The sequence below is a fragment of the Heptranchias perlo genome, chromosome 43 (assembly GCF_035084215.1).
Source record: "Heptranchias perlo isolate sHepPer1 chromosome 43, sHepPer1.hap1, whole genome shotgun sequence".
NCBI lineage: Eukaryota > Metazoa > Chordata > Chondrichthyes > Hexanchiformes > Hexanchidae > Heptranchias > Heptranchias perlo.
The window spans coordinates 1,052,889-1,064,595 of record NC_090367.1 but is presented as its reverse complement, the minus strand read 5'-3'; the positions used below and the strand labels follow the sequence as shown (position 1 = coordinate 1,064,595).

The 11,707-nt window shown below is 50.9% G+C and overlaps 1 protein-coding gene across 1 annotated transcript in view; it reads right to left on the bottom strand.

Annotated features, from left to right (window-relative positions):
- LOC137306380 (equilibrative nucleoside transporter 2-like) overlaps positions 1-872 on the bottom strand; it is a 16,849-nt gene extending 15,977 nt beyond the window's left edge. The window contains exon 1 of the mRNA XM_067975535.1: positions 791-872. The gene's annotated coding sequence lies outside the window, so the exon portion shown is untranslated. The remainder of the gene's footprint in view (positions 1-790) is intronic.
- Between the last annotated feature and the right edge of the window lie 10,835 nt (positions 873-11,707).

The window sequence follows — 11,707 nt, the reverse complement described above, 5'->3', positions numbered from 1 at the left end:
TAGATCCCACGGCCACTATTGGAAGAAGAGCAGGGGGAGTTCTCCCCGGTGTCCTGGGGCCAATATTTATCCCTCAACCAACATCACTAAAAAACAGATGATCTGGTCATTATCACATTGCTGTTTGTGGGATCTTGCTGTGCACAAATTGGCTGCTGCGTTTCCTACATTACAACAGTGACTACACTTCAAAAAAAAAAAGTACTTCATTGTCTGTAAACTGCTTTGGGACGTCCTGAGGTGGTGAAAGGCCCGGGAGAAATGGGAGTTCTTTAAATCGATGCCTTTTAGTTACCGGCTCACCGGTTGAATAAGTTTTTCCCCTGATTAACCTTATCGAAACCCCTCATCGCTCCGAGTTCCCCCACCCCTTTTACTATCCATTGTGTCCCATATACTGGAGGGAGGGGTTCCCCTCTCCTCTCTCTCCCCCCCCCAGGAGAGGAGGGAAGTGTATGAGAGTGGGGCAAACACTGGGGATTCTCCAGACAAAGGAACAGTACCCCCTCCCCCTCCCTCCCTCCCTCCCTCCCTCTCCCCCTATCCCCCATCCCCCTGGAACCTCTCCCTTTCTGGGGAATGAAATCCCCCCCCCCTTTACAGTCCCAGACCACCAATCTAAAGGAATGAACCTGTCCCCAGCCCCGACATTCAGAACTTTACAGGAAGAGACAGAGTTAAATGGGGAACAGAATTGAATTTCCCGCCGAATTACGCGCCCGGACCGATTACCGCGCCTTAAAGTTGGAGTTAGTTTCAGTTTAATGACAGTCCCGGTCCGCGACCTTACCTGCTCGAAAATAAAAAGTTTATTAAAACTTTTAAAGTTCTCAACTCCCGCCAAGGTTCAAGGCTCCCGCCAATATCTGAAGAGTCCCGCCCACCGGATCCGCCCTCAGCCAATCAGAGCGTGAGGCAGGGCGTGTGAGGAGTAGGAGCCCTCAGGCTGCACACTGCAGTCGAAGAGCGGGTTTGAAAAGTTTTGGGGGGGGTGGGGGAAGGTCAGACTGTTGCATGGAGCTGAGTTTAAGGAGAGACCCCTGGCAGGCTGAGCAGCAGCAGATATCCAGGCACATCCAATCGTGCTTCTTCCCCCCCCCCCACTCCCTGAGGAGGCTGACTCACTTTTCTTTTTGAGGGGGGGGGGGGTTTTTCACATGAGTACCGGTGCCAGCGTCCACCTGCCCGTTTTTCGTGTGTGCGTGTGAGTGGGATGTTCGACTGTGGAAGGCATCACACTTTCCATCCACACATTCCGGCGGGAGTCTCTGCGACCAGGAAACTTGGCTGATCTATTGACACGGTTGTACAATTATTTTATATTTTACCTGCTCTCTTCTCAAGCTCACCCACCTCCCCACCTTCTCACCACATCCCTCAATCCCACCTCCTCACCTTCTCCCCACATCCCTCAATCCCACCTCCCTACCTACTCCCGTCATCCCTCAATCCCACCTCCCCACCTACTCCCGTCATCCCTCAATCCCACCTCCCCACCTACTCCCGTCATCCCTAAATCCCACCTACTCCCGTCATCCCTCAATCCCACCACCCCACCTGCTCCCGTCATCCCTCAATCCCACCTCCTCACCTTCTCCCCAATCCCTCCTCCTCACCTTCTCCCCACATCCCTCAATCCCACCTCCCCACCTACTCCTATCATCCCTCAATCCCACCGTTTTTTTTATTCGTTCATGGGATGTGGGCGTCGCTGGCGAGGCCGGCATTTATTGCCCATCCCTAATTGCCCTTGAGAAGGTGGTGGTGAGCCGCCTTCTTGAACCGCTGCAGTCCGTGTGGTGAAGGTTCTCCCACAGTGCTGTTAGGAAGGGAGTTCCAGGATTTTGACCCAGCAATGATGAAGGAACGGCCGATATATTTCCAAGTCGGGATGGTGTGTGACTTGGAGGGGAACGTGCAGGTGGTGTTGTTCCCATGCGCCTGCTGCTCTTGTCCTTCGAGGTGGTGGAGGTCGTGGGTTTGGGAGGTGCTGTCGAAGAAGCCTTGGCGAGTTGCTGCAGTGCATCCTGTGGATGATACACACTGCAGCCACGGTGCGCCGGTGGTGAAGGGAGTGAATATTTAGGGTGGTGGATGGGGTGCCAATCAAACGGGCTACTTTGTCCTGGATGGTGTCGAGCTTCTTGAGTGTTGTTGGAGCTGCACTCATCCAGGCAAGTGGAGAGTATTCCATCACACTCCTGACTTGTGCCTTGTAGATGGTGGAAAGGCTTTGGGGAGTCAGGAGGTGAGTCACTCGCCGCAGAATACCCAGCCTCTGACCTGCTCTTGTAGCCACAGTATTTATATGGCTGGTCCAGTTAAGTTTCTGGTCAATGGTGACCCCCAGGATGTTGATGGTGGGGGATTCGGCGATGGTAATGCCGTTGAATGTCAAGGGGAGGTGGTTAGACTCTCTCTTGTTGGAGATGGTCATTGCCTGGCACTTATCTGGCGCGAATGTTACTTGCCACTTATGAGCCCAAGCCTGGATGTTGTCCAGGTCTTGCTGCATGCGAGCTCGGACTGCTTCATTATCTGAGGGGTTGCGAATGGAACTGAACACTGTGCAATCATCAGCGAACATCCCCATTTCTGACCTTATGATGGAGGGAAGGTCATTGATGAAGCAGCTGAAGATGGTTGGGCCGAGGACACTGCCCTGAGGAACTCCTGCAGCAATGTCCTGGGGCTGAGATGATTGGCCTCCAACAACCACTACCATCTTCCTTTGTGCTAGGTATGACTCCAGCCACTGGAGAGTTTTCCCCCTGATTCCCATTGACTTCAATTTTACTAGGGCTCCTTGGTGCCACACTCGGTCAAATGGTGCCTTGATGTCAAGGGCAGTCACTCTCACCTCACCTCTGGAATTCAGCTCTTTTGTCCATGTTTGGACCAAGGCTGTAATGAGGTCTGGAGCCGAGTGGTCCTGGAGGAACCCAAACTGAGCATCGGTGAGCAGGTTATTGGTGAGTAAGTGCCGCTTGATAGCACTGTCGACGACACCTTCCATCACTTTGCTGATGATTGAGAGTAGACTGATGGGGTGGTAATTGGCCGGATTGGATTTGTCCTGCTTTTTGTGGACAGGACATACCTGAGCAATTTTCCACATTGTTGGGTAGATGCCAGTGTTGTAGCTGTACTGGAACAGTTTGGCTAGAGGCGCAGCTAGTTCTGGAGCACAAGTGTTCAGCACTACAGCTGGGATGTTGTCGGGGCCCATAGCCTTTGCTGTATCCAATGCACTCAGCCATTTCTTGATATCACGTGGAGTGAATCGAATTGGCCGAAGGCTGGCTTCTGTGATGGTGGGGATATCGGGAGGAGGCCGAGATGGATTATCCACTCGGCACTTCTGGCTGAAGATGGTTGCAAACGCTTCAGCCTTGTCTTTTGCACTCACGTGCTGGACTCCGCCATCGTTGAGGATGGGGATGTTTGCAGAGCCTCCTCCTCCTGTTAGTTGTTTAATTGTCCACCACCATTCACGACTGGATGTGGCAGGACTGCAGAGCTTTGATCTGATCCATTGGTCCTGGAATTGCTTAGCTCTGTCTATAGCATGTTGCTTCCGCTGTTTAGCATGCATGTCGTCCTGAGTTGTAGCTTCACCAGGTTGGCACCTCATTTTTAGGTACGCCTGGTGCTGCTCCTGGCATGCTCTTCTACACTCCTCATTGTGTGGAGATGCCGGTGATGGACTGGGGTGGGCAAATGTAAGGAATCTTGTGTGTAATGTCTCTCTGTCTGAACACTTTGATTGCCTTGACAACGGGCAGTTGGAAAGATTATCTGTAATCACCAGGCATTGTTCTCTGACTATATATGCAGTAACTTTCATGGAATCCCACACTCACCTGACGAAGGAGAAAGCCTCCAAAAGCTTGTGACTTTCAAATAAAACTGTTGGACTATAACCTGGTGTTGTAAGATTCCTTACATTTGTACACTCCTCGTTGAGCCAGGGTTGATCCCCTGGCTTGTTGGTAATGGTCGAGTGAGGAATATGCCAGGCCATGAGGTTACAGATTGTGCCGGAATACAATTCTGCTGCTGCTGATGGCCCACAGCACCTCATGGATGCCCAGTTTTGAGCTGCTCGATCTGTTCTGAATCTATCCCATTTAGCACGGTGGTAGTGCCACACAACACGTTGGATGGTGTCCTCAGTGCGAAGACGGGATTTCATCTCCATGAGGACTGTGCGGTGGTCACTCCCACCAATACTGTCATGGACAGATGCATTTGCGACAGGTAGATTGGTGAGGACGAGGTCAAGTAAGTTTTTCCCTTGTGTTGGTTCGCTCACCACCTGCCGCAGGCCCAGTCTGGCAGCTATGTCCTTCAGGACTCGGCCAGTAGTGGTGCTCCCGAGCCACTCTTGGTGATGGACATTGAAGTCCCCCACCCAGAGTACATTTTGTGCCCTTGCTACCCTCAGTGCTTCCTCCAAGTGGTGCTCAACATGGAGGAGGACTGATTCATCAGCTGAGGGAGGACGGTAGGTGGTAATCAGCAGGAGGTTTCCTTGCCCATGTTTGACCTGATGCCATGAGATTTCATGGGGTCCAGAGTCAATGTTGAGGACTCCCAGGGCCACTCCCTCCTGACTGAATATCACTGTACCGCCACCTCTGGTGGGTCTGTCCTGCCGGTGGGACAGGACATACCCGGGGATGGTGATGGAAGAGTCTGGGACTGTTGGCTGAAAGATATGATTCTGTGAGTATGGCTATGTCAGGCTGTTGCTTGACTCGTCTGTGGGACAGCTCTCCCAATTTTGGCACAAGTCCCCAGATGTTAGTAAGGAGGACCTTGCAGGGTCGACTGGGCTTGGTTTGCCTTTGTCGTGTCCGATGCCGGGTGGTCCGTCCGGTTTTATTCTTATTATGACTGTTTTTAGCGAGATTGTACAACTGAGTGGCTTGCTAGGCCATTTCAGAGGGTGATTAAGAATCAACCACATTGCTGTGGGTCTGGAGTCACATATAGGCCAGACCGGGTAAGGACGGCAGGTTTCCTTCCATAAAGGACATTAGTGAACCAGATGGGTTTTTATGACAATCCGGTAGTTTCATGGCCACCGTTACTGACAGTAATATTTTAATTCCAGATTTTATTTAATTAATTAATTGAATTTAAATTCCCCAGCTGCCGTGGTGGGATTTGAACTCATGATTATTAGTCCAGGCCTCTGGATTACTAGTCCAGTAACATAACCACTATGCTACCGTACCTCCCCACCTTCTCCCCAACCCCTCAATCCCACCTCCCCACCTAGTCCCGTCATCCCTCAATCCCACCTACCCACCTTCTCACCATATCCCTCAATCCCACCTCCTCACCTTCTCCCCAATCCCTCAATCCCACCTCCTCACCTCACCATATCCCTCAATCCCACCTCCTCACCTACTCCCATCATCCCTCAATCCCACCTCCTCACCTTCTCCCCAATCCCTCAATCCCACCTCCTCACCTCACCATATCCCTCAATCCCACCTCCTCACCTCACCATATCCCTCAATCCCACCTCCTCACCTCACCATATCCCTCAATCCCACCTCCTCACCTCACCATATCCCTCAATCCCACCTCCTCACCTCACCATATCCCTCAATCCCACCTCCTCACCTCACCATATCCCTCAATCCCACCTCCTCACCTACTCCCATCATCCCTCAATCCCACCTCCTCACCTTCTCCCATCATCCCTCAATCCCACTTCCTCACCTTCTCCCCAATCCCTCAATCCCACCTCCTCACCTCACCATATCCCTCAATCCCACCTCCTCACCTACTCCCATCATCCCTCAATCCCACTTCCTCACCTTCTCCCCAATCCCTCAATCCCACCTCCTCACCTCACCATATCCCTCAATCCCACCTCCTCACCTACTCCCATCATCCCTCAATCCCACCTCCTCACCTTCTCCCATCATCCCTCAATCCCACCTCCTCACCTTCTCCCATCATCCCTCAATCCCACCTCCTCACCTTCTCCCCAATCCCTCAATCCCACCTCCTCACCTTCTCCCCAATCCCTCAATCCCACCTACCCACCTTCTCACCATATCCCTCAATCCCACCTCCTCACCTACTCCCATCATCCCTCAATCCCACCTCCTCACCTTCTCCCATCATCCCTCAATCCCACCTCCTCACCTTCTCCCATCATCCCTCAATCCCACCTCCTCACCTTCTCCCCAATCCCTCAATCCCACCTCCTCACCTTCTCCCCAATCCCTCAATCCCACCTACCCACCTTCTCACCATATCCCTCAATCCCACCTCCTCACCTACTCCCATCATCCCTCAACCCCACTTCCTCACCTTCTCCCCAATCCCTCAATCCCACCTCCTCACCTCACCATATCCCTCAATCCCACCTCCTCACCTACTCCCGTCATCCCTCAATCCCACCTCCCCACCTTCTCCCCACATCCCTCAATCCCACCTACCCACTGTCTCCACAATCCGTCAATCCCACCTCCCCACCTTCTCCCCAATCCGTCAATCCCACCTACCCACCTCTCCCCATATCCCTCAATCCCACCTTCTCTGCAATCCCTCAATCCCACCTACCCACTGTCTCCCCAATCCGTCAATCCCACCTACCCACCTTCTCCCCAATCCCTCAATCCCACCTACCCACCTTCTCCCCAAACCCTCAATCCCACCTCCCCACCCTCTCCCCACATCCCTCAATCTCACCTATCCATCTTCTCCCCAATCCCTCAATCCCACCTTGCCACCTTCTCCCCAATCCCTCAATCCCACCTTCTCCCCAATCCCTCAATCCCACCTACCCACCTTCTCCTGACATCCCTCAATCCCACCTCCCCACCTTCTCCCCAATCCCACAGAGACAGACAGAGAGAGAGAGAATGAGAGGGAAAGAGGGACAGAGACACAAAGAGAGAGAGAAAAAGTGAGACTGATAGTGGGAGAGATAGACAGAGACCAGCAGAGAGAGACAGAGGAGGAGAGAGAGTCACAGAGACAGAGAGGGAGGGGAGACAGAGAGGAGGAGAGAGATACACAGAGACAGAGAGGGGGAGAGAGAGACACAGAGACAGAGAGGGGGAGAGAGAGCTACAGAGACAGAGAGGGGGAGAGAGCTACAGAGACAGAGAGGGAGAGAGAGATACAGAGACAGAGAGGGGGAGAGAGATACAGAGACAGAGAGGGGGAGAGAGAGACACAGAGACAGAGAGGGGGAGAGAGAGACACAGAGACAGAGGGGGAGAGAGAGACACAGAGACAGAGAGGTGGAGAGAGAGACACAGAGACAGAGAGGGGGAGAGAGAGACACAGAGACAGAGGGGGAGAGAGACACACAGAGACAGAGAGGTGGAGAGAGAGACACAGAGACAGAGAGGAGGAGAGAGAGACACAGAGACAGAGAGGGGGAGAGAGACACACAGAGACAGAGAGGGGGAGAGAGAGACACAGACAGAGAGGGGGAGAGAGAGACACAGAGACAGAGAGGGGGAGAGAGAGACACAGAGACAGAGAGGGGGAGAGAGAGACACAGAGACAGAGAGGGGGAGAGAGAGACACAGAGACAGAGAGGGGGAGAGAGAGACACAGAGACAGAGAGGGGGAGAGAGACAGAGAGGGGGAGAGAGAGACGGAGAGGGGGAGAGAGAGACGGAGAGGGGGAGAGAGAGACGGAGAGGGGGAGAGAGAGACGGAGAGGGGGAGAGAGAGACGGAGAGGGGGAGAGAGAGACGGAGAGGGGGAGAGAGAGACGGAGAGGGGGAGAGAGAGACGGAGAGGGGGAGAGAGAGACGGAGAGGGGGAGAGAGAGACGGAGAGGGGGAGAGAGAGACGGAGAGGGGGAGAGAGAGACGGAGAGGGGGAGAGAGAGACGGAGAGGGGGAGAGAGAGACGGAGAGGGGGAGAGAGAGACGGAGAGGGGGAGAGAGAGACGGAGAGGGGGAGAGAGAGACGGAGAGGGGGAGAGAGAGACGGAGAGGGGGAGAGAGAGACGGAGAGGGGGAGAGAGAGACGGAGAGGGGGAGAGAGAGAGACGGAGAGGGGGAGAGAGAGAGACGGAGAGGGGGAGAGAGAGACGGAGAGGGGGAGAGAGAGACGGAGAGGGGGAGAGAGAGACGGAGAGGGGGAGAGAGAGACAGAGAGGGGGAGAGAGAGACAGAGAGACGGAGAGGGGGAGAGAGAGACAGAGAGACGGAGAGGGGGAGAGAGAGACACAGAGACAGGATCCTGAGCAGGGAGAGAGAGGAAAGCGTAACAGGAAGGGACAGAAGGTATGGAGTAATAGGTAAAGTGTTAAAAAAGGAAAAAGCAGGAACTAAGCGTCACAAAACAGATTTGAAAGTTCTTTATCTGAATGCACGTAGCATTCGTAATAAAATGGACGAGTTAACGGCACAAATAACTACGTATGGGTATGATCTTGTGGCCATTACAGAAACATGGCTGCAGGGTGACAACGACTGGGAATTAAATATGCCAGGGTATTTAACAATCAGGAAGGACAGGCAGGAAGGAAGGGGAGGTGGGGTGGCTATGTTAATAAAGGAAGGAATCACTGTAATACAGAGAAATGATATTGGGACAAAGCATCAAGATAATGAAACAGTTTGGGTGGAGATAAGGAATAATAAGGAAAAAAAAACATTAGTGGGCGTAGTATATAGGCCTCCTAATAGTTGCAACTCTGCTGGAAGAAGTATTAATCAGGAGATAGTCGGGGCATGTAATAAGGGAACAGCCATAATTATGGGGGATTTTAATTATCATATTAACTGGACAAATCAAATTGGGCAGAGCAGCCTTGAGGACGAGTTCATTGAGTGCATCGGGGATGGATTTCTTGAGCAGTATGTAACTGATCCTACAAGGGGGCAGGCAACCTTGGACCTGGTCCTGTGTAATGAGTCAGGATTAATTAATAATGTCCTAGTTAAGGATCCCCTTGGAACGAGCGACCACAACATGGTTGAATTCCATATCCAATTAGAGGGTGAGAAGGTTGATTCTCAAACAAGCGTACTGAGCTTGAATAAAGGAGACTATGATGGTATGAGAGCGGAATTGATTAAAGTGGACTGGGAAAATAGATTAAAGGGTAAGACGGTACATGAGCAGTGGTGTTCATTTAGGGAGTTATTTTACAACTTTCAAAATAAATATATTCCACTGAGGAAAAAAGGGTGTAAAAGAAATGACAGCCATCCGTGGCTAAGTAAAGAAATCAAGGATAGTATCCGACTAAAAACAAGGACATATAAGGTAGCCAAACTTAGTGGGAGGATAGAAGATTGGGAATTCTTCAAAAGACAGCAAAAAGTAACTAAAGGATTGATTAAGAAAGGGAAGTTAGATTATGAAAAGAAATTAGCAAAAAATATAAAAACAGATAGCAAGAGTTTCTATAGTTATATAAAAAGAAAAAGGGTGGCTAAGGCAAACATAGGTCCCTTAGAGGATGAGACCGGGAAATTAATGGTGGGAAACATGGAGATGGCAAAAATGCTGAACAAATATTTTGTTTCAGTCTTTACAGTAGAGGACACTAAGAATATCCCAACACTGGACAAACAGGGGACTCTCGGGGGGGAGGAGCTAAATACGATTAAAATCACTCAGGAGATGGTACTCAGTAAAATAATGGGACTCAAGGCGGATAAATCCCCTGGACCTGATGGCTTCCATCCTAGGGTCTTGAGGGAAGTGGCAGTAGGGATTGTGGATGCTTTGGTGATAGTTTTCCAAAATTCCCTGGACTCAGGAGAGGTCCCGGCAGATTGGAAAACTGCTAATGTAACACCGTTATTTAAAAAGGGTAGTAGGCAGAAGGCTGGAAATTATAGGCCAGTTAGCTTAACATCTGTGGTGGGTAAAATTTTGGAGTCTATTATTAAGGAGACAGTAACGGAACATTTAGATAAGCATAATTTAATAGGACAAAGTCAGCATGGCTTTATGAAGGGGAAGTCATGTCTGACAAATTTGCTTGAGTTCTTCGAGGATATAACGTATAGGGTGGATAAAGGGGAACCAGTGGACATAGTGTATTTAGACTTCCAGAAGGCATTCGACAAGGTGCCACATAAAAGATTATTACTTAAGATAAAAAATCACGGGATTGGGGGTAATATTCTGGCATGGGTGGAGGATTGGTTATCGAACAGGAAGCAGAGAGTTGGGATAAATGGTTCATTTTTGGACTGGCAACCAGTAACCAGTGGTGTTCCACAGGGGTCGGTGCTGGGTCCCCAACTCTTTACAATCTATATTAACGATTTGGAGGAGGGGACCGAGTGCAACATATCAAAATTTGCAGATGATACAAAGATGGGAGGGAAAGTAGAGAGTGAGGAGGACATAAAAAACCTGCAAGGGGATATAGACAGGCTGGGTGAGTGGGCGGAGATTTGGCAGATGCAATATAATATTGGAAAATGTGAGGTTATGCACTTTGGCAGGAAAAATCAGAGAGCAAGTTATTTTCTTAATGGCGAGAGACTGGAAAGTACTGCAGTACAAAGGGATCTGGGGGTCCTAGTGCAAGAAAATCAAAAAGTTGGTATGCAGGTGCAGCAGGTGATCAAGAAAGCCAACGGAATGTTGGCTTTTATTGCTAGGGGGATAGAATATAAAAACAAGGAGGTATTGCTGCAGTTATATAAGGTATTGGTGAGACCGCACCTGGAATACTGCATACAGTTTTGGTCTCCATACTTAAGAAAAGACATACTTGCTCTCGAGGCAGTACAAAGAAGGTTCACTCGGTTAATCCCGGGGATGAGGGGGCGGACATATGAGGAGAGGTTGAGTAGATTGGGACTCTACTCATTGGAGTTCAGAAGAATGAGAGGCGATCTTATTGAAACATATAAGATTGTGAAGGGTCTTGATCGGGTGGATGCAGTAAGGATGTTCCCAAAGATGGGTGAAACTAGAACGAGGGGGCATAATCTTAGAATAAGGGGCTGCTCTTTCAAAACTGAGATGAGGAGAAACTTCTTCACTCAGAGGGTGGTAGGTCTGTGGAATTTGCTGCCCCAGGAAGCTGTGGAAGCTACATCATTAGATAAATTTAAAACAGAAATAGACAGTTTCCTAGAAGTAAAGGGAATTAGGGGTTATGGGGAGCGGGCAGGAAATTGGACATGAAGCTGAGTTCGGATCGGTCAATGCCCTGTGGGTGGCGGAGAGGGCCCAGGGGCTATGTGGCCGGGTCCTGCTCCGACTTCTTGTGTTCTTTAGATTTGTGGTTGGGATCAGATCAGCCATGATCTTATTGAATGGCGGAGCAGGCTCGAGGGGCCGATTGGCCTACTCCTGCTCCAATTTCTTATGTTCTTATGTTCTTATGACAGAGAGGGGGAGAGAGACAGAGAGGGGGAGAGAGAGACACAGAGACGGAGAGGGGGAGAGAGAGACAGAGACGGAGAGGGGGAGAGAGAGACACAGAGACGGAGAGGGGGAGAGAGAGACACAGAGACGGAGAGGGGGAGAGAGAGACACAGAGCCAGAGAGGGGGAGAGAGAGACACAGAGACGGAGAGGGGGAGAGAGAGACACAGAGACGGAGAGGGGGAGAGAGAGACACAGAGAGGGGGAGAGAGAGACACAGAGACGGAGAGGGGTTGAGAGAGACACAGAGAGGGGGAGAGAGAGACACAGAGAGGGGGAGAGAGAGACACAGAGAGGGGGAGAGAGAGACACAG